This window comes from Phyllobates terribilis, unplaced genomic scaffold (genome assembly GCF_046119375.1).
Source record: "Phyllobates terribilis strain yellow unplaced genomic scaffold, ASM4611937v1 Scaffold_261__1_contigs__length_2674298, whole genome shotgun sequence".
NCBI lineage: Eukaryota > Metazoa > Chordata > Amphibia > Anura > Dendrobatidae > Phyllobates > Phyllobates terribilis.
In genome coordinates this window covers 1,376,466-1,403,157 of record NW_027363021.1, presented here as the reverse complement: position 1 = coordinate 1,403,157, position 26,692 = coordinate 1,376,466, and the positions used below count along the sequence as shown (strand labels likewise).

The window sequence follows — 26,692 nt, the reverse complement described above, 5'->3', positions numbered from 1 at the left end:
TTCTGGTTCCCTATTGTTGTGATCGGGGTCCTTCTCAGGACTAGATTACTTAGGTGCAGGGATCCTCAGGAGGTAGGGGTTACGCTGGCGGCCTGGACCTCTGTACCTTTAACAGTACCTCCAGGTTGAGGGGTTAGTCAGGGTCCCAGCTTAGGGTCAGCTTAGGCCCCCTACCTCCAGTATTCTGTGACAGTGTGACAGGAAGCTGCTTGTAATACTGTAATATAAGTCCTTATTCTGAGGATGAGCGCTCACTTGCAGGTGCTGTGCTGTAATGCTTATCTTCTCTGCTCCATCATACTCCCCAGAGCAGGGGCGACCCCTGGGGCAAAACTGCGGCCGGCAGATGTCAGACGTGTCACTCAGTGATATGTGATGGAGCCCGACTCCCAAACAAAATCAGTCAGAAGCATACAAAATAAATACATGAAGCATTGCAATTAGGTGTCAAACGTTCTCAACTTTATTTAAATTTACATGACACTGAACCATCACCTATCAGGATAAAGAAGATTCTGTGTAGCCTCTGTTCCTATAGACCATCTTGCTTGCAGCCTTCTCCATTGAAGACTACGGAAATTACACGAATAGATGAGTAATCTGCTTATACTGCTGTAATACAATTCTTTTATCCAATGATGAGAGCATGCGTCCAGGAGTTGTGCTGTAATGTTTGTCTCCTCTTCACCATCATCATCAGAGCAGGGGCGACCCCTGGGGCAAAATGTGCTTACTGGGATCTGTGCAGCCGGCAGATGTCCAGCCGTATGTGATAGACCCCGTCCCCCAAACAAAATTAATCAGACAGAAGCACACAAAATAAATACACGAAGCATTGCAATTAGGTGTCAAATGATCAAAATTTTATTTAAATTTACATGACACCGAAAATAGCACAACCCCCGACTCACGAAGAGTCACCCTCCAGCACTCAGGAGAGGAAAACCCCCTGTGGAGGAAACCTCTATGGAACCATGGATGGAGGGCTGCCCTTCCATTGGGCTTAGAGAGTTTGTGCCAATATATAACAGATGTAACTGCAGAATTGTACAATTTGTACATTTTACCAGATTTACAAAGAATGACATAACAAATACAGACTATAAATGTGATAAAGCTGATGTGGAAGAGATCTGGCTGCAATATCTGTCACCACATTGATTGATGGAGCGAATTTGGTTGATCTGATTGGCCAGGTGGATGTATAATTTCTCCCTTACAGATCCAGGTCCGCCTCTCAAAAAATTGGACATTTGGTTACAGTTCGTTATGCCTAATCCCTAATAGGATAAATAATCCCTCCCAATTTATCACCCATTAAAGTCATAGATCAGTCCATGAACTCCCAAAGGAGAGCTGCTCTATATAGAGGGTAACAGAAGGGGATCCTGGTCTAGGGACCCCCCTTTGTTACCTTCCCATGCCCTAGGGGTGTCTAAAGCAGACAACCCCTTTCCCTGCTAGAACCTCCAAATTACACCAAGTTTGGCACATTACGTGGGTGGTCAAGCTCAAGGTCCTCAGGCGCATCAGTAATGGCGCTGATCGTGGCAGCGCGGAATTCTTTTATGGAATCTTCTTTATGACACTGGTTTATGACCTCATAACAGTTGTCATGGTGACTACAGGGTCTATTACTGATGCAGGGCACAAGTATTAACCCTTTCATCATTGGTAATTTGCTATTGTTATAGAGGCAGATAACTGCACTTGTTACCAAGCAGGGGCCTTATCATTATTGCTTCCCTTAGGCACCATAAGAAATACAGATTACAAATTAAACGTGCAAGTTTGTCATGAGTGTTTTGCACTTTCTAGATCCAGAGATTGGGTTTATTACTAGCACTTTACAAAGAAAAAAAAAAAAAGAGGAAATTACTTGTAAAATAATATTATTGGGAATTGCATTTCAAGCATTTTCCTAATGTGCATTCTACATAGTTACATAGGTTGAAAAAAGTAGGGGTGGACATTAACAGCTTGGGGCCCAAGTGCAAGAAATGTGTCCGAGCCCCCATCTTTTTATGGCGACAAAGCTACAGATATATATATATACACACACACAGTGGGGGAAATAAATGTTTGATCCCCTGCTGTTTTTCTAAGTTTGCCCACTGACAAAGACATGAACAGTCTATAATTTTAAGGGTAATTTTAACATTGAGAGATAGAATATCCCCCCCCCCAAAAAAAAAAAAAAAAATCAAGAAAATCACATTGTATAAATTAGATAATTTTTTTTTGCATTTTGCAGTGAGAAATAAGTATTTCATCCCCTACAAACCATTATGAGTTCTGGCTGCTACAGACCAGTTAGACGCTCCTAATCAACTCATTACCTGCAGTAAAGACAGCTGTCTTACATAGTCACCTGTATAAAAGACTCTTGTCCACAGACTCCATTAATCAGTCAGACTCTAACCTCTACCACATGGGCAAGACCAAAGAGCTTTCTAAGGATGTCGGGGACAAGATCATAGACCTGCACAAAGCTGGAATGGGCTACAAAACCATAAGTAAGACTCTGGGTGAGAAGGAGACAACTGTTGGTGCAATTGTAAGAAAATGAAAGAAATACAAAATGACTGTCAATAGACATTGATCTGGGGCACCATGCAAAATCTCACCTCGTGGGGTATCCTTGATCATGAGGAAGGTGAGAGATCAGTCTAAAACTACACGGGGGGAACTTGCTAATGATCTCCAGGCAGCTGGGACCACAGTCACCAAGCAAACCATTGGTAACACATTACGCTTTAAAGGTTAAAAATCCTGCAGTGCCCTCAAGGTCCCCCTGCTCAAGAAGGCACATGTGCAGGCCCATCTGAAGTTTGGCAATGAATACCTGGATGATTCTGTGAGTTATTGGGAGAAGGTGCTGTGGTCAGATGAGACAAAAATTGAGCTCTTTAGCATTAACTCAATTGGCCGTGTTTGGAGGAAGAAGGAAGTACAGCCCTAAGAACTTCATTCCAACCGTGAAGCATGGTGGGGGAAACATACCTTGGGGGTGCTTTTCTGCAAAGGGGACATGACGACTGCACCGTATTGAAGGGAAGATGGATGGCGTCATGTATCGCGAGATTTTGGCCAACAACCTCCTTCCCTCGGTAAAAGCATTGAAGATGGGTCGTGGCTAGGTCTTCCCAGCAAGGCAATGACCCAAAACATACAGCCAAGGCAACAAAGGAGTGGATCAAAAAGAACTACAGTAAGGTCATGGAGTGGCCTAGCCAGTCTCCAGACCTTAATCCCAATCTCCGATTTGCCAAGCAACAGCCTCAAAATCTTAATGATTTAGAGATGATCTGCAAAGAGGAGTGGACCAAAATTCCTCCCGACATGTGCACAACCCTCATCATCAGCTACAAACAACGTCTGACTGCTGTGCTGCCAACATGTGTTTTACCACCAAATATTAAGTGTTGTTTTCCAGAGGGATCAAATACTTATTTCTCACTGCAAAATGCAAAAAAATGTATCTAATTTATACAATGTGATTTTCTTGATTTTTTTTGGGATATTCTATCAATGTTAAAATTAACCTACCATTAAAATTATAGACTGTTCCTGTCTTTGTCAGTGGGCAAACTAAGAAAGACAGCAGGGGATCAAATAATTATTTCCCCCACTGTGTATATAATTATATATATATATACAGTATGTAGATTGTATGCATCTACCTCCTTCTAGGTTGTGCCTGGATATGTACACCCACTATATACTGTGTATGTCTGCACCACTTCAGTGCAGTAAGGCGACATTACTGACCACGGAGCAGCCGTGCTCTTTAGAGCTGATGTATTTTTATTTTTGTGAATTGTTTCAGCTGCCTGAAGACCATTGCTCGCCATCTACCATGGGCATGCTGCAGATCCTCGCTAAGTTGCCATCTTACTCCCTGGCATCAGGATGGTTAACAACAGTACAACCCATGTGCAGACAGATTTGTCTGACTCCTTACCGGACTCCAGCAACGCATCGGCTGTGATCCCAGCAGAGAGTACTGCGATTCAGGACTATCTCCCACCATGCCGGTCGTGGTCATAATTCACCGGTATCAGAGGAGGACAACTTTGGGACATTGTCCAAGACATACTCCTCAAGAACTGTGTTTAAGAAATCGTCTCCAGAGGTCCAGGACTTGAGATATGAAGAGGGTGAGGACATTACTGGGGGCACACAACCCACTCATAATAGGTACAGGGGAAGAAGAAACACTCCGTACTGGTACTTCCTCCAGTGTAAGGCCAATATAAAGGAGGGCAAGGTAAGAATGTCTATATTGTTATTCTACTGGGGATCCGCAGGGGAGGGATCGTACATCACAATGCTAGTTTACAATGAGGCATACTGTAGCGCCGGCGTCCCTGCCCTCTGCTAGGCAGGGACGCTGTTCCCCTCACCTCTCTGCTCCGTGCCCGGCGTCCTCCTCCCGCTCTGCTGGCAGCGCGCGCTCCTTCCCGGCCACTGTGCTTAGGGCGCGCGCGCGCGCTCTCCCTCCCTCTTAAAGGGGCCGCGCGCGCCGTCCTAAGGAGTCCCCGGCCAATGGCCGGAGGACTTCACCATATATAAGGCACCTCCTCCAAAATGGAGGTGCCCGAGCAATGTTGTTGCACTGTTCACTACTCTGCTTCAGCCCTCAGGTCCCGTTGTCAGTTACCTGCCTGATTCCTGCCAGCCTGCTGACTTATTCCTGCCTGATTATCTGCTACCTGCCTGCTAGTCTGAGGTCCGACGGTCTGCCTTACTACTCCTGTCAGTCTGTCTAAGGACCAGCCTGCCCGCTCACCTGGGAGCGCACATCAGCCACCTGCCTGCTTGCCTGAGGTCCGACGGTCTGCCTTCCAACTCCTGTCAGTCTGTCTATGGACCAGCTTGCCCGCTCACCTGGGAGCGCACATCTGCTACCTGCCTGCTAGCCTACCTGGAGGCTCCGCCGTCACGTGCTGTGACCACCTGCCTGTCCAGTGACTCCTGCCCGCTCACCTGGGAGCGCTCATCTGCTACCTGTCTGCTAGCCTACCCGGAGGCTCTGCCGTCACGTGCTGTGACCACCCGCCTGTCCAGAGACTTCTGCCCGCTCACCTGGGAGCGCTCATCTGCCGCCTGTCTGTTGGTCTTCCCGGAGGCTCCGCCGTCACATGCTGTGACCACCCGTTCATCCAGAGACTCTCGCCTGCTCACCTGGGAGCTCACGTCTATCATCAGCCGCCACAGGTCGTACCAACCCTTTACCTAGAGACTGCCCCGGTCACTTGCCGTGACCATCTGCCCGTTCATTCAGAGACTGCCCCGGTCACTTGCCGTGACCACCAGCCCGTTCATCCAGAGACTGCCTCGGTCACTTGCCGTGACCTCCAGCCCGTTCACTCAGAGACTGTCCCGGTCACCTGCTGAGACTTCCTGCCCGTCTTCCCTGGTCGCCACCCGCTCCCTTACAAGGACCGCCCCCTTGTATAGTAGCTCAGAGGTTCCGCCTCCCAGACCCGTTACAGTTTGCTCGGGCCGTGGAACCCGGTGGCACCCAAGCTCCCTCGCTCTCGGACCTGTGTCATGAACTGTCCCGTCAAAGGTCCCAACAGGAGTCCATCCTGGGTCACCTGCGGAATGTCAATACTCGCCTGGACACTCTGACTGCTCCACCAGCAACCTCCGCCTGTGCCATGTCTCGCAATCCGGCAGCTCCGCTGCCCACTAATACCATGGTATCTTACCCCGGACCCCAGCTTTCTGCACCTCCTCGCTTCGGAGGCGACTCCGCCCAGGCTCGGGGCTTCATAAATCAGTGCACCCTGCACTTTGAACTATTGTCTCACCAGTTTAACTCCGACCGGGCCAAAATTGCATTCATCATGTCCCATCTCACCGGGGAGGCCCTGGCCTGGCTAAATCCTCTATGGGAGAGAGGAGACCCCCTGGTGTCCAACTTGCCTGCTTTTCTCACGGCTTTCCGGAAAGTCTTCGACGAACCCGGACGGAGGACCTCATCCGCATCATCACTGCTACGCCTCCGTCAGGGAGGTCTCACCGTGGGCCAATATGCCATACGGTTCCGTACCCTTGCCTCGGAGCTGGCCTGGGATAACGACGCTCTGGTATCCGTCTTCTGGGAGGGTCTGTCCGGCCGTATTAAAGATGAACTTGCCGGTCGGGACATTCCTACCACTCTCGATGACCTAATAACTCTTGCCACCCGGATTGACCTACGGTTCCAGGAGCGTGCCAAAGAGGTCACCCGTGAGGAGGTTACCACGTCTAGCTCCTACTTTTCAGAAACCCGTCACTCCCTCCGTCTCTACCCAGGTACACTCTCCTGAGCCTATGCAGGTCGACTAGACCAAGATGCTCAAAACCCGTCAGGACTTACGCCGTGCCGAGGGGAGCTGCTTCTACTGTGGCAGTAAGGAGCACCGGATCCGTGCCTGCCCGGAGAGGTCGGGAAACGCCTGTGTCTAGGTTCGCTCAGAGAGGTCGACCTAGACAAGAATAAATCCTCTCCATCTCTGCTGTTGTCAGTCTCAATCGTCTGCGGGGAGAACCGTTATTTCGAACTAGCCCAACTTGACTCTGGAGCAGCCGGGAATCTTATTTCACAGTCCCTGGTAGAGAAATACCGCATCCCCACCAAACCTCTGGCTGTACCCTTGTCTGTTGCTGCCGTGGATGGGGGTCTCTTACCACGCCCCATCCAACTCATCACCGAATCCATTACTCTGCAGGTGGGAATGCTGCATTCTGAGAGTATCTCCTTTCATGTTCTGCCTGGACTCTCTCACGCCCTCTTGCTAGGCCTACCTTGGCTCCAGAGACATGCACCCGTGCTTGACTGGCAGACCGGAGAAGTCCTTCGCTGGGGACAGGACTGCCATAAGACCTGTCTGGTTCCCGTCCATCCCGTCCGTCCTTCTCCTACCCCAGCTAATCTACCTGGACTTCCGATTCCTTATTGGTCTTATGCTGATGTCTTTAATAAAAAGGAGGCAGAGACACTACCCCCTCATAGACCATACGACTGCCCTATCGACCTGTTACCTGGTACTACTCCTCCCCGTGGGCGTATTTATCCTTTATCCGCTGCTGAGACCCGGTCGATGTCCGAATATATTGAGGAGAATCTGGCCAGAGGATTCATCCGGAAATCTACCTCCCCGGCGGGAGCAGGCTTCTTTTTCGTCAAAAATAAGGACGGCTCTCTCCGTCCCTGTATAGACTATAGAGGTCTTAACCAGATCACAGTGAAGAATAAGTACCCCCTTCCGCTCATTCCGGAGTTATTTGATCGTCTGAGGGGGGCTAGAATCTTCACCAAACTGGACCTCCGTGGGGCGTACAACCTGGTTCGTATCCGTCAGGGGGATGAATGGAAGACGGCATTCAACACCCGGGACGGCCACTATGAATATCTGGTAATGCCCTTTGGCCTCTGTAACGCTCCTGCCGTCTTTCAAGAGTTGGTCAATGACATCTTCCGGGACCTTCTCTACTCCTGCGTAGTGGTGTACCTGGACGACATCTTGGTCTTCTCTCCGGATCTCCAGACTCACCGGAGGGACGTTCGTCAGGTCCTGCTCAGGCTCAGGCAGAATCACCTCTTCGCTAAATACGAGAAGTGCCTCTTTGAGCAGACCTCGCTTCCATTTTTAGGCTACATTATTTCTCAGACCGGCCTACAAATGGATCCAGAGAAACTGTCTGCCATCGAGAAATGGCCTCGACCGGAGGGGTTGAAGGCCATTCAGCGATTCCTGGGCTTCGCCAACTACTACCGCCTCTTCATACCACACTTCTCTTCCCGGACTGCCCCAATTTCCGCGCTCACCCGTAAAGGTACTAATCCCAAAGAGTGGCCACCCGAAGCTGAGGAGGCCTTTCTTTCCCTAAAACAGGCCTTCTCTTCCGCCCCGGTGCTGCATCGCCCAGATGGCAACAAGCAGTTCTTCCTGGAAGTTGACGCCTCCTCCTCTGGAGCCGGAGCGGTACTTACTCAAAAATCATCTTCCGGGAGAATGGTAACTTGTGGCTTCTTCTCTAAACTCTTCTACTCCTCAGAGCGCAATTATTCCATAGGAGACCGAGAGTTATTGGCCATCAAACTGGCATTGGAGGAGTGGCGTTACCTGCTCGAGGGGGCTCTTCACCCGGTAATAATTTACACCGACCACAAGAACTTGGCTTACCTCCAGCATGCCCAGAGACTTAACCCGCGCCAAGCCCGGTGGTCCTTGTTTTTTGCTCGCTTTGATTTTGTTCTTCATTTTCGCCCGGCTGACAAAAACGTCAAAGCAGACGCCTTGTCCCGATCCTTTCTGGTGTCCGATCTCGAGGAAGAACCTAAACATATCATCGATCCCGCCAGAGTAATGCAGGTGGCTCCCGTGAGTCTAAATCGTCTCCCTCCCGGTAAGACGTTTGTTTCAGTACCTGATCGGGAGAAGATCCTACACTGGGGCCATTCGTCTAAACTAGCTGGCCACGCCGGTCAGAAAAAGACCCTCCAGCTTATTGCTCGGCACTACTGGTGGCCTACCCTGCACAAGGACGTAATAGACTTTGTTTCTACCTGTGTGTCCTGCGCCCGCAACAAAGTCCCGAGACACCTGCCAGCCGGTCGCCTCCTTCCGCTTCCTGTGCCTGCTGCCCCCTGGCAGCATATTGCTATGGACTTCATAACTGATCTCCCCGTCTCTGCCGGTTGTACGGTCATTTGGGTGGTCGCTGACCGCTTTTCCAAGATGGCTCACTTTATTCCCCTGCCAGGCCTCCCGTCTGCACCCGAGCTGGCTAAAGACTTTATCCGCCACATCTTCCGTCTTCATGGCCTGCCCCTCCACATCGTGTCGGATCGTGGGGTACAGTTCACCTCACGTTTCTGGAGAGCCACTTGTAAACTGCTAGACGTCACCCTGGACTTCTCTTCCGCTTACCACCCACAGTCCAATGGTCAAGTGGAGCGGATCAATCAGAACCTGACCAGTTACCTCCGGCACTTCGTTAATGCCCATCATTCAGACTGGGTGGATCTCCTACCATGGGCCGAGTTCTCTTATAATAATCACCAGAGCGAATCCTCCTCCAAATCCCCGTTTTTTGTAGTCTTCGGTCAGCATCCTCGGATTCCTTTTCCTGTCTCCACCTCTGTGGACAACCCGGCTGCGGAATCTCTCGTTAGCAAATTTTCCTCCATTTGGGAGAGTACCCGATCCGCACTCCTTCAGTCGTCCGAACGGATGAAAAGACACGCTGACCAAAAACGCCTGGATCCTCCACAATTTCGTCCTGGAGATAAAGTCTGGCTCTCATCTAAATATGTCCGACTCAAGATACCTTCTTACAAGTTAGGGCCTCGGTTCATCGGCCCTCTGGAGGTCATCAGTCAGATCAACCCGGTGGCCTATAAATTGAAACTCCCGGCCAACTTACGGATCCCTAACTCCTTCCATGTATCTCTCCTCAAACCTGTGGTTCTTAACTCTTTTTCCAAGTCTACAGGTACGCCTCCTGCTCCGGTTTCTGCTGAGGACGAGTTTGAGGTAGAGAACATTCTTGCCACCAAAAGGGTAAGAGGAAAGACCTTTTTTCTAGTAGATTGGAAGGGGTTTGGTCCTGAGGAGAGAACGTGGGAGCCCCGGGAGAACATCCATGCCCCTCTTATCCTTGCTAAATTTCTGTCTGGCCTAAAGAAGGGGGGGCCTAAAGGGGGGGGTACTGTAGCGCCGGCGTCCCTGCCCTCTGCTAGGCAGCGACGCTGTTCCCCTCACCTCTCTGCTCCGTGCCCGGCGTCCTCCTCCCGCTCTGCTGGCAGCGCGCGCTCCTTCCCGGCCACTGTGCTTAGGGCGCGCGCGCTCTCCCTCCCTCTTAAAGGGGCCGCGCGCGCCGTCCTAAGGAGTCCCCGGCCAATGGCCGGAGGACTTTACCATATATAAGGCACCTCCTCCAAAATGGAGGTGCCCGAGCAATGTTGTTGCACTGTTCACTACTCTGCTTCAGCCCTCAGGTCCCGTTGTCAGTTACCTGCCAGATACCTGCCTGATCCCTGCCAGCCTGCTGACTTATTCCTGCCTGATTATCTGCTACCTGCCTGCTAGTCTGAGGTCCGACGGTCTGCCTTACTACTCCTGTCAGTCTGTCTAAGGACCAGCCTGCCCGCTCACCTGGGAGCGCACATCAGCCACCTGCCTGCTTGCCTGAGGTCCGACGGTCTGCCTTCCAACTCCTGTCAGTCTGTCTATGGACCAGCTTGCCCGCTCACCTGGGAGCGCACATCTGCTACCTGCCTGCTAGCCTACCTGGAGGCTCCGCCGTCACGTGCTGTGACCACCTGCCTGTCCAGTGACTCCTGCCCGCTCACCTGGGAGCGCTCATCTGCTACCTGTCTGCTAGCCTACCCGGAGGCTCTGCCGTCTTGTGCTGTGACCACCCGCCTGTCCAGAGACTTCTGCCCGCTCACCTGGGAGCGCTCATCTGCCGCCTGTCTGTTGGTCTTCCCGGAGGCTCCGCCGTCACATGCTGTGACCACCCGTTCATCCAGAGACTCTCGCCTGCTCACCTGGGAGCTCACGTCTATCATCAGCCGCCACAGGTCGTACCAACCCTTTACCTAGAGACTGCCCCGGTCACTTGCCGTGACCATCTGCCCGTTCATTCAGAGACTGCCCCGGTCACTTGCCGTGACCACCAGCCCGTTCATCCAGAGACTGCCTCGGTCACTTGCCGTGACCTCCAGCCCGTTCACTCAGAGACTGTCCCGGTCACCTGCTGAGACTTCCTGCCCGTCTTCCCTGGTCGCCACCCGCTCCCTTACAAGGACCGCCCCCTTGTATAGTAGCTCAGAGGTTCCGCCTCCCAGACCCGTTACACATACCAGACAATATATGTCCTTCTATAATATATCCTCATATAATTTCCTATTGTGTCAAATATTATGCAATTACATTGTCCTAAATGATTGTATTTGCTGATCGTAACCTTAACGGTACGATGGTAGAGTCACCACTAGCACCTAAGAAACACAGTGAAGCCTGGTAAGTGTCCGGACGGAGGAGATAGCCATTGATGAGAAGCATTATTTTTTAGGATCATAGCCATGACTGTTATAGCATTTGCATAAGTCGCCCTTGTGCCATGTTGTTCTCCTTTTTTCAAGCAATGTCTGTAATCACAGTAAAACTATTGCAGTCTTCACAACACAGCCCGGCTCTGCTACGATTATGGAAGTCATGTCCAAGAGCAATAAAGAAAAATATTCACATGTGTTTTTAAGAAATTGCTACTGTTTTTTTTTGTTTGGATTATTTATTTCTTTTTTTATGTTTGCATTATTTTGCATTATTTTGTCTTTTTGCTACTTTTGTTGCATCTGTGCATTTTTACGTTTTTTCTTTTGTTGCTAATCACAGCATGTTCTAAGTTTCGTGATTTACTTATTTTTTTTCTTTCTTTGCTTTTTCTATAAATTTTACCATTAGAAAATGCACCTAAAAAATCATACACCTGTCTGTATGTGTCAGAGTTGTCTTGGGGTCTCATCTGTTTATTTAGTAGAGTAAAGAGGGAGGAGGTGAGTAAGGACATAAGTGTGAAGTGCTGGGTCCTGATTGCTTGTACAGTTAGGTCCATATATATTTGGAGAGAGACAACATTTTTCTAATTTTGGTTCTAGACATTACCACAATGAATTTTAAACAAAACAATTCAGATGCAGTTGAAGTTCAGACTTTCAGCTTTCATTTGAGGGTATCCACATTAAAATTGGATGAAGGGTTTAGGAGTTTCAGCTCCTTAACATGTGACACCCTGTTTTTAAAGGGACCAAAAGTAATTGGACAGATTAAATAATTGAAAATAAAATGTTCATTTCTAGTACTTGGTTGAAAACCCTTTGTTGGCAATGACTGCCTGAAGTCTTGAACTCATGGACATCACCAGACTCTGAATTTCCTCCTTTTTGATGCTCTGCCAGGCCTTCACTGCGGGGGTTTTCAGTTGCTGTTTGTTTGTGGGCCTTTCTGTCTGAAGTTTAGTCTTTAACAAGTGAAATGCATGCTCAATTGGGTTGAGATCAGGTGACTGACTTGGCCATTCAAGAATATTCCACTTCTTTGCTTTAATAAACTCCTGGGTTGCTTTGGCTTTATGTTTTGGGTCATTGTCCATCTGTAGTATGAAATGACGACCAATCAGTTTGGCTGCATTTGGCTGGATCTGAGCACACAGTATGGCTCTGAATACATCAGAATTCATTCGGCTGCTTCTGTCCTGTGTCACATCATCAATAAACACTAGTGAGCCAGTGCCACTGGCAGCCATGCATGCCCAAGCCATCAGACTGCCTCCGCCTTGTTTTACAGATGATGTGGTATGCTTTGGATCATGAGCTGTACCACGCCTTCGCCATACTTTTCTCTTTCCATCATTCTGGTAGAGGTTGATCTTGGTTTCATCTGTCCAAAGAATGTTCTTCCAGAACTGTGCTGGCTTTTTTAGATGTTTTTTAGCAAAGTCCAGTCTAGCCTTTTTATTCCTGATGCTTATGAGTGGCTTGCACTGTGCAGTGAACCCACTGTATTTACTTTCATGCAGTCTTCTCTTTATGGTAGATTTGGATATTGATACACCTACCTCCTGGAGAGTGGTGTTCACTTGGTTGGCTGTTGTGAAGGGGTTTCTCTTCACCATGGAGATTATTCTGCGATCATCCACCACTGTTGTCTTCCGTGGGCGCCCAGGTCTTTTTGCATTGATGAGTTCACCAGTGCTTTCTTTCTTTCTCAGGATGTACCAAACTCAAGATTTTGCCACTCATAATATTGTAGCAATTTCTCGGATGGGTTTTTTCTGTTTTTGCAGGTTAAGGATGGCTTGTTTCACCTGCATGGAGAGCTCCTTTGACCGCATGTTTACTTCACAGCAAAACCTTCCAAATGCAAGCACCACACCTCAAATCAACTCCAGGCCTTTTATCTGCTTAATTGAGAATGACATAACGAAGGGATTGTCCACACCGGTCCATGAAATAGCCTTGGAGTCAATTGTCCAATAACTTTTGGTCCCTTTAAAAGCAGGGTGTCACATGTTAAGGAGCTGAAACTCCTAAACCCTTCATCCAATTTTAAGGTGGATACCCTCAAATGAAAGCTGAAAGTCTGAACTTCAACTGCATCTGAATTGTTTTGTTTAAAATTCATTGTGGTAATGTCTAGAACCAAAATTAGAAAAATGTTGTCTCTGTCCAAATATATATGGACCTAACTGTATATCCTGCTCTGCTTCTAGCACTTCTATTGCTCTCCTCTGAAGACATGTCCCTCTTGTGTGCAGCTGGCCGAAGCCCTGGACCTCTTCCAGGAACAGATGCTGAAAGAGGAGCGGCTGCAGCCGGAGGAAAGTAACTACACTGTTCTCATCGGAGGCTGCGGAAGAGTTGGATATATCCTATATATAACGTATTGACGGCTCTGTCTGACAGTCTAATATGTATGGGGTCCCGGACAATTTTTTGGGGGAGTTAATGATCCAGCATAACTGATCATTTAATTTGGCTGATCATTATGTTCTGGAGATAAGGTGCCAGTAGACATGTCTGGTGGTGACTCTCATAGAGAACACAGGAGTGTATGGGAGAGATGGCTGCCAGACAACTGTTAAGCGCGGGCCGTCTTTCATCCAAGAGCCATCTAATGTGTGTGGCGGGCTTTATAAGGTTGATCTGTGACCCCTTGATAATGAGCCATGATAAAGCAGCATTGGGTAAGCTCCAAGGAGTGGCCAGTAAAGTCCTTCTGCCTGTGTTCACATGGATGGGATTAGCCGGGGTCCATGCCGTGGTGGCTGTGCTCATCAGGCCCTGGACACATTAGTCAGATCTGTACAGCATGTTGCAGCTTATTCTGAAATATTTATAACAAAGCCCAGATAATGGTCACATTAACTGTGGCATGTTTGTAGCTTTTTAATGATTTAATACCAAAATGATCTTATTTACTCTGTGAAACAACCTTTAAAGGGACTTTCTTGTTTCACAAAACCGCTGTTCCTGGCTGCAGTTTGTTTAAAGAAATTACAAAAACCGTCTGTTCTCTATTCATCCTCCCCAGGTCCAGCGCAAAGTTTCTCCTGCTGCTCCCGCTGTCTGTTATTGTCTGCAGTGCTGACAACACATCTACAGCTCTGCAGCCTGTAGCTACGCTCAGCGGCTCGTGCCGTTAACTCGGGCCGACCTTCAGAGCTCACTGACTGACTGCAGTGCTTTCACCGTCACGTCAGCGCTGCAGACAATGACTTACACCAAAGCATTATTATTATTACTATTTATTATTATAGCGCCATTTATTCCATGGAGCTTAACATGTGAAAAAGGGGATATACATAACAAACAACAAGTACAATAATCTTGAACAAAAATGCAACGGCAAACTGTTACAGAAGGAGAGAGGGTCTCCCCGCGAGGGCTCACAGTCTACCAGGGATAGGTGAGGGTACAGCAGGTGAGGGTAGAGCTAGTCATGCAGCGGTGTGGTGGAGCGGTGGTTACTGCAGGTTGTAGGCTTGTCGGAAGATGTGGGTCTTCAGGTTCCTTTTGATGGTTTCCACGGTAGGCGAGAGTCTGACATGTTGGGGTAGAGAGTTCCAGAGTAGGGGGGAAGCACAGGAGAAATCTTGTATGCAATTGTGGGCAGAGGAGATAAGAGGGGAGTAGAGAAGGAGATCTTGTGAGGATCGGAGGCTGCGTGCAGGTAAGTACTGGGAGACTAGGTCAGAGATGTATGAAGGTTTATAAAAAATTTCAATAAAAAACATTGAAACACAGATATATGGGGGAGACAGGTTGTGAATGGCTTTGTATGCCATGGTTAGGGTTTTGAACTGGAGTCTCTGGGTACATGGGAGCCAGTGCAGGGATTGACAGAGAGGAGAGGCCGGGGAACAGCGGGGGGGCAGGTGGATTAGTCAGGTAGCCGAGTTTAGGATAGATTGGAGGGGTGCAAGAGTGTTGGAAGGGAGGCCACAGAGCAGGAGATTGCAGTAGTCGAGGCGGGAGATGATGAGGGCGTGCACTAGTGTTTTTGCAGATTCGTGGTTGAGGAATGTGCGGATGTTTTTGAGTTGACGTTGGCAGGAAGTGGAAAGGGCTTGGATATGTGGCTTGAAGCACGGTTTGTTTCTTAAAAAAAAGAAATGCTGTGTTGGAATAGGGGTTGTCTGAAATAGGATAACCCCCTTAAAGTGAATCTGTCACCAGGTTTTTGCTATCTAATCTGACAGTAGCATAATGTATGGGCAGAGACCCTGATTCCAGCGATGTGTCATTTACTGGGCTGCTTGCTGTAGTTTTTATAAAATCACAGTTTTATCAGCAGGAGATTATCACTAGAGGACTAGTAAGCCTTCTGCTAGGTAGTCCGGGGCATTCATGTGCTCTGTATAACCCCATCCCCACCACTGACTGGAGGAAAGCTGCCGATCAGTGGTGTGGGTGGGGTTATACAAAGCTCAGCATTCAGAGAACTACTAGAGCTGCAGCAGATAAACACTGATTTTATCAAAATAGCAGTAAGCAACAAAAAGCGTGAGATATCACTGTAATCAGGGTCTCACCCCTTATATCATGCTGCTCTCAGATGGGGCATCTAAAACCGGGTGGCAGATTCCCTTATGATTTAACAGCACTTTCAGATGACTTTTTAGAATAAGGAGAACTATCTAAGGAATAATTGCCACTCATTATACGCTCCTGAGTGTACATGAATGTATGGGGAGTGTACATTATATGATGGGTATCCTGCATTTTTTCTCTACATTATAAGCCTCAGCATTTACCTTTTCTGTGCTTTGCTTTTTATCCCTCCGGCTCCTCCTTCCATAGGTTTATAGGGGCATCGCAGACATTTTTGTTGAAATGAACCTGTCGCGTTCCTCCCGGTAGCGTTCGACTTCCAGTCACCGGGGTGGCACTGCTCTGTGTATAGAAAGTGGCGCCTGTAACTGCGACCCCTGTAGTGACTGATGGCAGCTCAGCATTAGGGCCGGCTGTCAATCAGGGCTGGGGGCACGGTTACAGCCGTCACTCTCTATACACAGAGCGGTGACTGAACCAGTGCCGCCCCCATGACTGATACCCAAACACTACTGTGCCACCCTGCTACCCACAGGTACCACAGGACCCAAAAGGGTGCATGGACGGACTTCTCCACAAGAGGCCCTTACTACACACAGACACCTCCACCCTTCCACCTCATACCACCAGAAGGAGCCCTGTTAGGGATATATATATACTGGAGGGTGGAGTTAGGTAGGGAGAGTGTGCTCGCACTTGAGATCAGTGAAGAGGCAGCACCTGTTGAGCTGCTGTGCTGAGGGTAAGCTAAGGCCTAAGCACGTGCTGAAGCCTGAGGGCCTAGAGCGTGGCCGGAGGCAAGGAGAGAAGAGAGGAGTTAAGGGGGCAGAGGAGCATCATAAGCTCACCCCAGAACACAAGCCGGACGCCGGGTCCGTGCCTATAGGGTCCTCTATGCCCAGTAGGAATAACTTGTATATCAGGAGGATTCCAGACCCCTCTTCAACCTGAAGCTACAATCATCTACAGAAATAGGAACCACGAAGGCCCCAGCGTCCAGGGATAGTGGTAGCCAGAGAAAAGTTCTTACTACCAAGCAGACAGATGAGAGAGTGAAACAGTACAGATGCTAGGTCTAGTTCCAGGCTGGTCAGGAGCTTCAGAGAGAGAGAGAGGAAGAAACCGATCAGGAGTCCTACTACCTGCTCACTGGGGAGATTTCAGAAGTGCACCCTTCCTATCAAGTACCCTGGACCATACCTGCCGTTTACAGCAGTAAAGGTACTGAAGCGAATCCCCTGTGTGCGTGCCTGTTATTCTCCCCTGACCCAGCTGGGCCACCTCTCACCTGCGTCCCTTCCATCAAGCCTGCCCTGGGGCCCACTCCGCCTGCGGGGAGCAGAAACATCTCAGCTGCCATCCCATCACCCCTGGAGGTCTGCAGCGCGCTGGTACCCATTACGAGGAACCACAGGTGGCGTCACGAGACAAAACTGTTATTCATCCCTTCATGTAACAAACCCCTTTTAAAGAGTGACCTCAGGGTATGGGCCCCGGAGCCGACTGCCGTGACAGCCCACAGAAGGTCAAGGCCTGGGTACCGAGTTTCCCCCATATCCCCCTGGGCGAGTCACTACCAGGTACAATAAAGTTCATTTCCTCCTGGCAGAGGGAGTCTAAATGCCGGCACCGGGCAGTTTCAGAATGCTATTAACCTGCAGAGTAACCCCATATCTACAGGTTGATAGCGTTTGTTCACGTGACAGGTTCCCTTCCCTTCTCCCACAGATTTAGCAGATATTGAGAGTGAATGATTAGTGCAGGAGACCAAAAAATGTCTTTTAAGTGACAAAAGAAGAAGGTTTATCTGATAATGTATATTACAAAGTGTCTTATCTTTACTTGCACTATTGATTAATGAAATCAGGTTAGGCTGGAGCAGGAGCACAGTGATAGGACAATCAGAGGGAGACACGGGCAGATCGTGCTGCAGCTTATTCTAGTAAGGAGTTTATCTCACTTCAGTGCTGAGCACTTCTACACAACCATATCACTGCCACTGCTTCTGAACATGTGCTGAATGGAAAGCGGGAATCCCTCCCGCCTGTGTGCGATGTGTACGTGAGCAGACAGTGCAGCATTCTCTACCCACTAGCTGAGAGATAACTGAAGCTTAGCGCTAGAGCCTGCAGAGGGGAGAACTGGTGACAATTGCAGGACACACAGGGGCCAGAATAGAATATACACATAGCAGTAGCCACCTGACATGACTGTTATGCCCTCAATATAACATTCATTGTGTACGCTGTCCATCAGTGTACAAGCTGTGGGGATCTGGCCGAGGCCGGCAGTACGAGGCGCACACACTTATATGGATCTTGCTGTGAAGGGGCATCAGCGCCCCAGTGAGCACCATGGACCATTTGTTCTGTTAATTGGGAGGACCAATAACGTAATGCAGTAAAGTACCTTTACATTATCTGATAATGCCCTGTATATTATGTACTTACATTATTATTGCTATTATTACATACAGTTTTTACAGTACAGACTCATTTCTTGTTACATCATTTAGATGAAAAAGCGAGGTCTGGTTCCCACAGATGCCACATATACTGCCCTGTTCAACGCCTGCGCGGAGTCGCCATGGAAAGACTCGGGTCTGCAGCACGCACTGAAGCTGCGGAAAGAATTGATGGACAAGAACATTGAGCTTAATCCCATCACTTACCGGAGCTCGCTGAAGGTCTGCACGCTGAGCTCAGGACTGCAGGGGAGCTGTGAGCTATTTAAGGTAAGTCAAGGTCACAGTCCTGGTCACCCACAATGGAGTCCTTATAAGATGCCCCTATCGTAGATTAACCGGGAGGGAACAGCATCATTGTAATCATTCCACGGGGAATCACCAGTGCACCATGTCTGGCCGGGGACTTAGCAGCCATCAGAAGGCACCACCAGAGTTCAGTTCTTCTGTGGGGACCAGGGGGTCACTTACTAAATCTGAGAAAGGTGGACAGCTTTGTACTATCTGCTACCAACACATCCACTGTCAGCTTAAGAGATAGGAAGATGGTGCTGGGGTGTAAATTTTCAGCTAGTTAGTATGTGACCTGTTAGGGGGGCACAGTGACCCCACTGATCCTGGGCACTGGTGCAGCACTGCGCCCCCTTCACTGTGTTTTTCACTGGCCACCCGGCTGTTCTGAGAACGGCAAAGTGACGCTTTCCCTGAGATTTTGATTTTGGTTAGATTTCTCTTGCAATACTCAAGCAGTGATGTCGCGAGCTGGATAATAACAAGCTAATATGGTCTTCTTGGGTTTATAGGAAATTGCACAAAAATTCCGTGTCGTTGGCCCTGAAACATTCACCGTCCTGTTTATGGGATGCATAAAGGATGAAGAGCTGGGCTTCCTACAAGCTCTGCAGGTATGGCTTGCTACACACATCCTACATCCTATATCCGTACAGTGCACACTTACCTGGGAATTATGTCTCACACTTCCGACATGATGAGATACGCAAAAACATTGAGGAATCATGGAGCAACTGTTCATTTTACTAATACAGATATTTCTTGCTGCAGTATTTCTGCTGAAGTGACGATGGGGCATGCCGGCTGAGGGTGGGACTCTTGGAGTCTCTGATGACTCTGTTGGGCTCGGTGCACATTACGTTTGTGGCCATTGTTGGGCGCATACACATAGAAGGTGCGTGCCCCCTAGTGGCCACTGTCAGGATGGATGATGAGGCATCCGTCCACTATTGGGACCCATTGTAATGAAATGTATACCACATTGCAGAGGTCGCTCTACATTTTTTACAGAAGAGTAAAAATCCTCCTCATAGTATTTTTCAGGAGTATTTTTAGCCAGTCTTTGAATATTAGAGAAGAGGCTGCAACCTGTGCTTTGCTCTACCGCTTCACCATCTTTGACGTATATTTACGTCAAAGGTCGTGTCCCTGCCTTTGATGTGATCTCGCACACCGAGTCCACATATTTCCCTGCACATGATGACTGATTTAATCAACCATCATCTGCCTTTAATAGCTGCTGATGTACTGTTGCTCCGCCTGCTGCTATTAACCCGTTAAATCCAGCTGTCAATCGCTGACAGCGGGATATAGCGCACGTCGGCTGGAAGCGCGTCATACATCCTGCCACGTGATTGTGGGGCGCCGATGGGTTGTCATGACAGCTGGGGGTCTGCTGATGACCTCCCATACATGTCATTATGACCCTCCTATGGGCCGGCGTTCATAGAAGATGGTGATTTCTGCTATAGATAGCAGTGTATGTACAGCACAAGCGATCAGACGATCGCCGCTCCAAGTCTCCTAATTAATCTGATCAGTAAACATTGTAATGGGGAAAAAATCAAAATGCCAGAATGACGTTTTTTTGGCTGCCACAGCATTGCAGTAAAGTGCAACATCAAAGTGGTTGCAGGGAGTATATAAGGATATGTAGCTCACAAACTCCTAAATATATGATGTTTTCATTTACAATGTATCTAATTTATACATGTATATAGAGAGTACTGAGCATGGATTTGTAAGGTTTCATAACTTCCATGCTAGACAAAATTCTATAAAATAAATAATGTGACAATTCTTTCATGGCCGGAGGTGATAATAAACTGATATAACCGTGTACACTAGTAATTAGAATTCCCTGGGCTCGGGTGTAAGAGGCAATATTCCTGATGATCAGGGTCCCGTGTAGGGACGGTCACTGCTGTATACCATCTAGTACAGAGGTACAGAAGCTGGCGGCGCTCCCATAACCTCCGGGCTGCTGGATTCTATCAAACATCTCCATGTTATTCTGTATACAGTTATATTCTTCTTTCCATCACAATGCGGTGGGATATCACTACAATATGCCAACATGGTGTGATTAGTGGAGGGCGGCTGTCAGTATCCCCCGACTTTAGAATTAGACTGAATAATCCTTCAAAGGGGGTGTACAAAGTTTAAAAGATATCTCCTATCCATAGGATAACTTCCCGATGGATGGGGTCTGACTGCTGGGAGCCTCACCAATCCTGAAAACTGGGGATTTGAAGAGTCCTTAGTGACTGATGTGATGGTCGATCATTGCTGCACCATACATTCTCTATGGGACGACTGTAGCTCTGTGCTCGGCTGGTCTTCAGCACTCCCATTAAGAATGAACGGAGCGGCAGTGCGTATACTCAACCACCACTCCATTCATCGTCTGTGGGACTGCCAGAACTAGTGGAGCGCTGCTCTTGGCTATTTTTGGGCAGTCCTATAGACAGTGAATGGAGGGGAGGCTGAGCATGCTGCCTGTTCTTGGGTTTGCTAGGGGTTCCAGCAGTCAGACCCTCAGTGATCAGTAAGTTATCCCCTAACCTTTTGATAAGAGATGATTTTCTATTTTGGCAATAACCCTTTAATTGCATCCATGTGGTTATTTTCCCCCTATCCTGTCCACCTTTATTATGTCCGTTATTCCCTCTGGTGGTCTGTGCAGCCATGTAGTGTATGTCTGTACTACTCAGGCTCTGGGGGGCCGGAGCGTGCAGCTACAGAGCAACCTGCTCCACATCACTGCCAGGAGGGGAGATTTATTGCTGTGTAGTTAGTCCAGGTGGTGCCGACAAGTAGAGGGAACAAGTTCTGGCAATCCTGCCAAAGGAACACAGTTATTCCTGCACCGGACCTGCATCTCCGGTGTGCGGCGGCCGGGAAGGTGCCCGCTCTCCTCAGGGAAGATGCTGACGGCCCGCAGGCACATACCCGTCCTTGTGCCAATGCACAGGAGATAAAGCAGGACATTTATCTAAGTAGAGATGTGGCGTCTCCCACCCGCCTGTCATATTTGTAGATGACGCGTGGCGGAGGGCAGAAGCCGGGGCAGGACTCCTGTCCGGCTGCAGAAGTCTCATGTGTAGTGATACTCATGTGACTTTTCTAAAAGCATAAATCGGCCTGCAGAGGTGTCAGCGACGCTGGCTCAGACGTTACTGTGAGCGGAATAACAAGGCTTTGGTAACAGTTTCACCTCTTTATATTGTATTAGCTCCTTTACTTAGTCCTAGTTCAGACTGGTCTAAGAGATCGCCTGCTGATTCCTTTCTTGCGATTCTGATAGGAGATTTCTGTTAGAAGTTTGGCGCAAGGCTAGTGATTAGACTGGCTAGTGATTAGACTGGCCAGTGATTAGACTGGCCAGTGATTAGACTGGCTAGTGATTAGTCTGGCTAGTGATTAGTCTGGCTAGTGATTAGACTGGCTAGTGATTAGTCTGGCTAGTGATTAGACTGGCTAGTGATTAGACTGGCTAGTGATTAGACTGGCTAGTGATTATAGACTGGCCAGTGATTAGACTGGCTAGTGATTAGACTGGCTAGTGATTAGACTGGCTATTGATTAGACTGGCTAGTGATTAGACTGGCCAGTGATTAGACTGGCCAGTGATTAGACTGGCTAGTGATTAGACTGGCTAGTGATTAGACTGGCTAGTGATTAGACTGGCCAGTGATTAGACTGGCTAGTGATTAGACTGGCAAGTAGATAAGGATTTTGTGCCAGATTTTTAGTAACAAAGGGAATACAGCGGTCGGCCACTTTAGGTGGACTGTTCCAGTAGGCAGCATGCTGATAAGTTATTTTTTGACGTTTTGCATGATTTCCGCTGTCTTTGGTTGGCATATCCCCCCCCAATGGCACTTCCATCTGCAACCTGTAATGGCCAGTCGGGATACCCGCGCTGGCATCGGGGTCTTATTGCATGGATAGGCACGCTGGTGACTCGCCCCCAGGGGGCCGGTGGCTGATCGCCGGGGTTATATCACGTTGGCTGGCCCAGGGCGGTCAGTACACAAAAAGGGGGTATAAAATTCTAATAAAAGTTCGGGGAATTCGTAACGCCACCTGTGGTGTCTGGTGAAGGTCACCAGCGCCGCAACAGTACTCCGAGGCCGGTGTCAGGGCAGCTAAGATGGAGCGGGCCTCAGGGCAGTATAGAACGATGCAGTTTGCGCTGGGCGTTGTGGTGCAGGGAGAGGACGATAGCGCAGCAGAAGTAACGGACAGAGACAGGGGGTTTGCTTTGTTACCTTTTACTGGTACAGCTGTTAAGTACGGTCCGGGGTACTCCAGGTGAAGGGCACACTTTTGGACTTCTCCCCAGTGAGCGGGTATAAGGCCTCCTGTCTCTATGTATGCTCCTGGCCAGCCTGCAACTGGGCCTAGCTTATGTGTCCTGCTTTTTCTTAACCTGTTGCTCTGAGGTAGGACCTGCGGTTGGTAACCACTTTCCCTGGACGTCGGGGTTCCTGGTCCTGTACGTGTCTATCTTCAGGTTTGCCAGGGACTTGTAGTCCTCCTGGGATTCCGGTTGTTCCTACTGGGTGTAATGGATCCCTGTAGGCACGGACCCGGTGTCCGGTAAATATAGCGGGGTGAGCTTACTGAGCTCCTCTGCCCACTTGGTTTCTCTCTCTTTATCTCCTCGCCGTCGGCCACGCTCGGGGCCTTCACTACAAGGCAGCTGGTGTACTGCGTCTTCACCGCTCTCTGAGCGTCGGCACGCTCTCAGACACCTTCTGTCTGACTGCTCTGCACACTCACTCACTGCAGACTGAAGACTAATCTGTTCTGAAGACTGAGCTGCCTGGCTCCACCTTCCCTTTATATATCCCTATCCGGGCTCCCTCTGGTGGTATGAGGTGGAAAGTGGAGGTGTATGAAAGTAGTGAGGGCCTCTTGTGAAGAAATCCAGCCATGCCCCCTTCTGGGTTCTGTGGCACCATGCGCAGCAGGGCACCACATTCCCCCCTAGTAAAACTCAGTACTCCCGGACTGAAGCAATTTTGCAAAACAGGTTAAACAATAATAACATTTCTTCCCTTTTTGGGAGGCACATCTCTTGAACATTACAGGTGTAAAAACATAATAAATATATACAAATATAGAGCGTCCTCAGAATTTAAGTCTGTTCCGGTGAGGTCCCCTGACAGGGTGTCCATCTCACAGGTAAAGTACAAGGTAGCTTGAGGGACCTGTCCAAAGCAAACCCTCCACGTAGGCCCTTGGGTGGCTGCAAGGCATGGCGATTCTGAGTTGGACCTCCACTTCTGCCACCCAGACAGGTTTTTATTCTGAGGTCACCTAAAGGGGGCACTCCAGGGAGCGCAATTATTTACAGGAAACAGTTTTTGGGCTGCACACAGTCCTCTTCCACAAACTTCTTTATGTATATACCCTTACTGGTAACTAGATGCAAGTTAAGTGTCCATATCACTTGAATTGTTCATTAGCAAGGCAAAAACACATATGAATAATGAAATACACGAAAATTACATACAAATAACATACCCCAGGGACAACTATCTACACTGTCAGAGTTTCCTTTCTATTCTCTCTATCTGACAGGGGTCTGACCTTTGGTGCTACGTGTCGACCTACGTGGTACTGGGATGCTTGTGGTACTGGTAGTTGCACTACTTTCCATTCTGTCAGCACTAGGTGTGGAGGGGCTACAAGACTGCCTTGACCTCTCTGCGGGACTGGCAAGTGTACCATTAGTTGGCCTTCTTGCTCTGCTCCAACCTGGGATCCTTCTTCCGGGGATTCTTCTTGAGCAGGCTCTTCTGGGGCACCTACAGGTTCTTCTTGCTGTGGGTAGAAGGTGATTACAGGTATGATTACTGCTCCTCCTAGTTGGGGCCAATCTGCCGGGAAATCTCCTAATTCAGTATGTATTACTGCTTCTTTAGGCTCCTCTGGTACGGTGAGAGGCACTTCCTCCTGGGGCTTTAGCAGACCTGGACACAACTTCAGATGGTCTCTGGATACTGTTGCAGTCGTTCTTCCTCCGTCCTTAGTTATTAAACAGGTCTTCCGGTTATCAAACCTTGAGTTTAACACAGTGTAGGGTTCTCTCTCCCACTGGTCATCAAGTTTGTGGTTTCTCCTTTTTCTTTTTAACACCACTTCTCCTGGTGTGACGGGTTCTGCGGGCGCACTTCTATTGTAGTGGGCTTCCTGTTTGTCCCTCACCCGAGTGAGACTGTCTTCGACACAGGCCTGTACTCTTCTGTACTGCTCTTGTCTGGTCGTGTCCCAGTCCTCAGTGGACATATCTGCTTCGGGTTCTACTACACCAAGCTCCAGGTCCATGGGCAACTTCCCGGGTCTTGCTCGCATGAGATATGCTGGAGTACAATTGGTGGAACTCACAGGTATGTGGTTGTACAGATCTACCAGGTCAGGTAGTAGGTCTGGCCACTAATTTCTCTCCTCTAGTGGTAGGGTCTTCAGCAGGTCGATGATGATGTTGTTCATCTTTTCACAGAGACCGTTGGTTTGGGGGTGGTACTGTGTAGTCCGGATCTTTTTACACCCGTACAGATGGCAGAACTCCTTGAACAATTCGGCCTCAAAGGCTGAGCCTTGATCTGTCAGCACCTGCTCCGGGTATCCATGTGGCCTGTTGAAGTACGCCTGAAACGTCTTTGCCACGGTTTCTGCCGTCAGATCCTTGCGGGGGCGACCACCAGGAACCGGGAGTAGTGATCCACCATGGTCAGTGTTATGCACATGCCCGGACTGACTGGCGTGTGCGTGTTTAGTGATCCCACTGGACCAAGAACCGGAGAGTGCCTGGAGGGGCGTAACTAAGTATCTACTCGATCCGACCAAGGTCGCACGACGGCTAACGACGCCAGTGCACCAGGGAGGAACTGAGCAGAGGGACCAGGTGCTACTCCAGGTCAGACCCCGGACACGGCTGTTGACCCACACCGGAGAATACAGGAACAGGCAGGTTAGGCTGGCACACTGACTGGTGGGTATAGGCAGGCACGGCTGGTATGCAGACAGGCGGGCACTGGTAAGCACGACTGGTATGCAGGCAGGGGGTACTGGCAAGCACGGCTGGAGTGCCGACAGGGAGGCACTAGCAGGTTGGAGCACAGACTGGATAAGTTCCAGTACAGACTGGGACTCAGGAACAGAACCGCAGATGCGGTAGACAAGCAGAGCAGAGCGAGACCGCCTGGAGCGGCGAGCAAAGGCAGAGCAGAGCGAGACCGCCTGGAGCGGCGAGCAAAGGCAGAGCAGAGCGAGACCGCCTGGAGCGGTGAGCAAAGGCAGAGCAGAGCGAGACGGCCTGGAGCGGCAAGCAAAGGCAGAGCAGAGCGAGACGGCCTGGAGCGGTGAGCAAGGCAGAGCAGGCAAGAACCGCCGGAGCGGTGAGCAAGGCAGAGCAGGCAAGAACCGCCGGAGCGGTGAGCAAAGGCAGAGCAGAGGGGACAGGGCTCTGTTCACACGGAACAGACTGGAAGGGAAAGGCAGAACCAGATACACACAAGATACTTGCAATGAAATAGCGAGTGGACTCTAAACTCACAAACGGGAGTACAGGGACAACGAGTAGGAGTTAGGTACGGGTTCAGACTCTGCAGGAAAAGGGAAGGTACGGACATAGAGAAAAACAGGTAACAGGCTAGGAGAGTATTCAGACAAGAACAGACACAGCAGCAAGATACAGGAGCGGGTCTAGGTATGCGGCCCCTAAAAGGCGGAACGAACAGGCTAGGAGCGTGTTCAGACAGGAACAGGCAAGATACAGGAGCGGGTCTAGGTATGCAGCCCCTAGAAGGCGGAAAGAACAGGCTAGGAGCGTGTTCAGACAGGAACAGGCTAGATACAGGAGCGGGTCTAGGTATGCGGCCCCTAGAAGGCGGAAAGAACAGGCTAGCAGCGTGTTCACACTGGCCTGGAAATACAGCCTCCAGGATAGGCAGACAGACAACAGGCTAGAATATAGTTCAGACAGGACCTGGCACATCAGCAGCGAAAAGCCATCTGACGGAATGCATTGCTCAGGCACCAGCTTGTATGAGGAGCTGGTTTAAATATCCAATGACTGATAGCAATAGGCTGAGGACGCATTAGGGGTGTGCCCACAGCAGCTACACGAAACAGGAAGTGACCGGGCCGCCGCCCTAAGCAGCCAGAACAGAGGCAAGCAGACAGCATGGAAAGAAGCCAGGCTAGCAGACTGGACTGATGATCAAGTTTGCGATCTTGCATATTGGGAGATGGTGCCCTATGCAAGAACGCCGCCAGGTATGTTAGAGTCAGGGCATAGGAATATC

At 49.4% G+C, this 26,692-nt stretch overlaps 1 pseudogene; it reads left to right on the top strand.

The window, feature by feature from the left end:
• The first annotated feature begins 4,031 nt into the window (after nt 1-4,031).
• Nucleotides 4,032-26,692, top strand: part of LOC141219308 (pentatricopeptide repeat-containing protein 1, mitochondrial-like) — a 704,077-nt pseudogene continuing 681,416 nt past the window's right edge.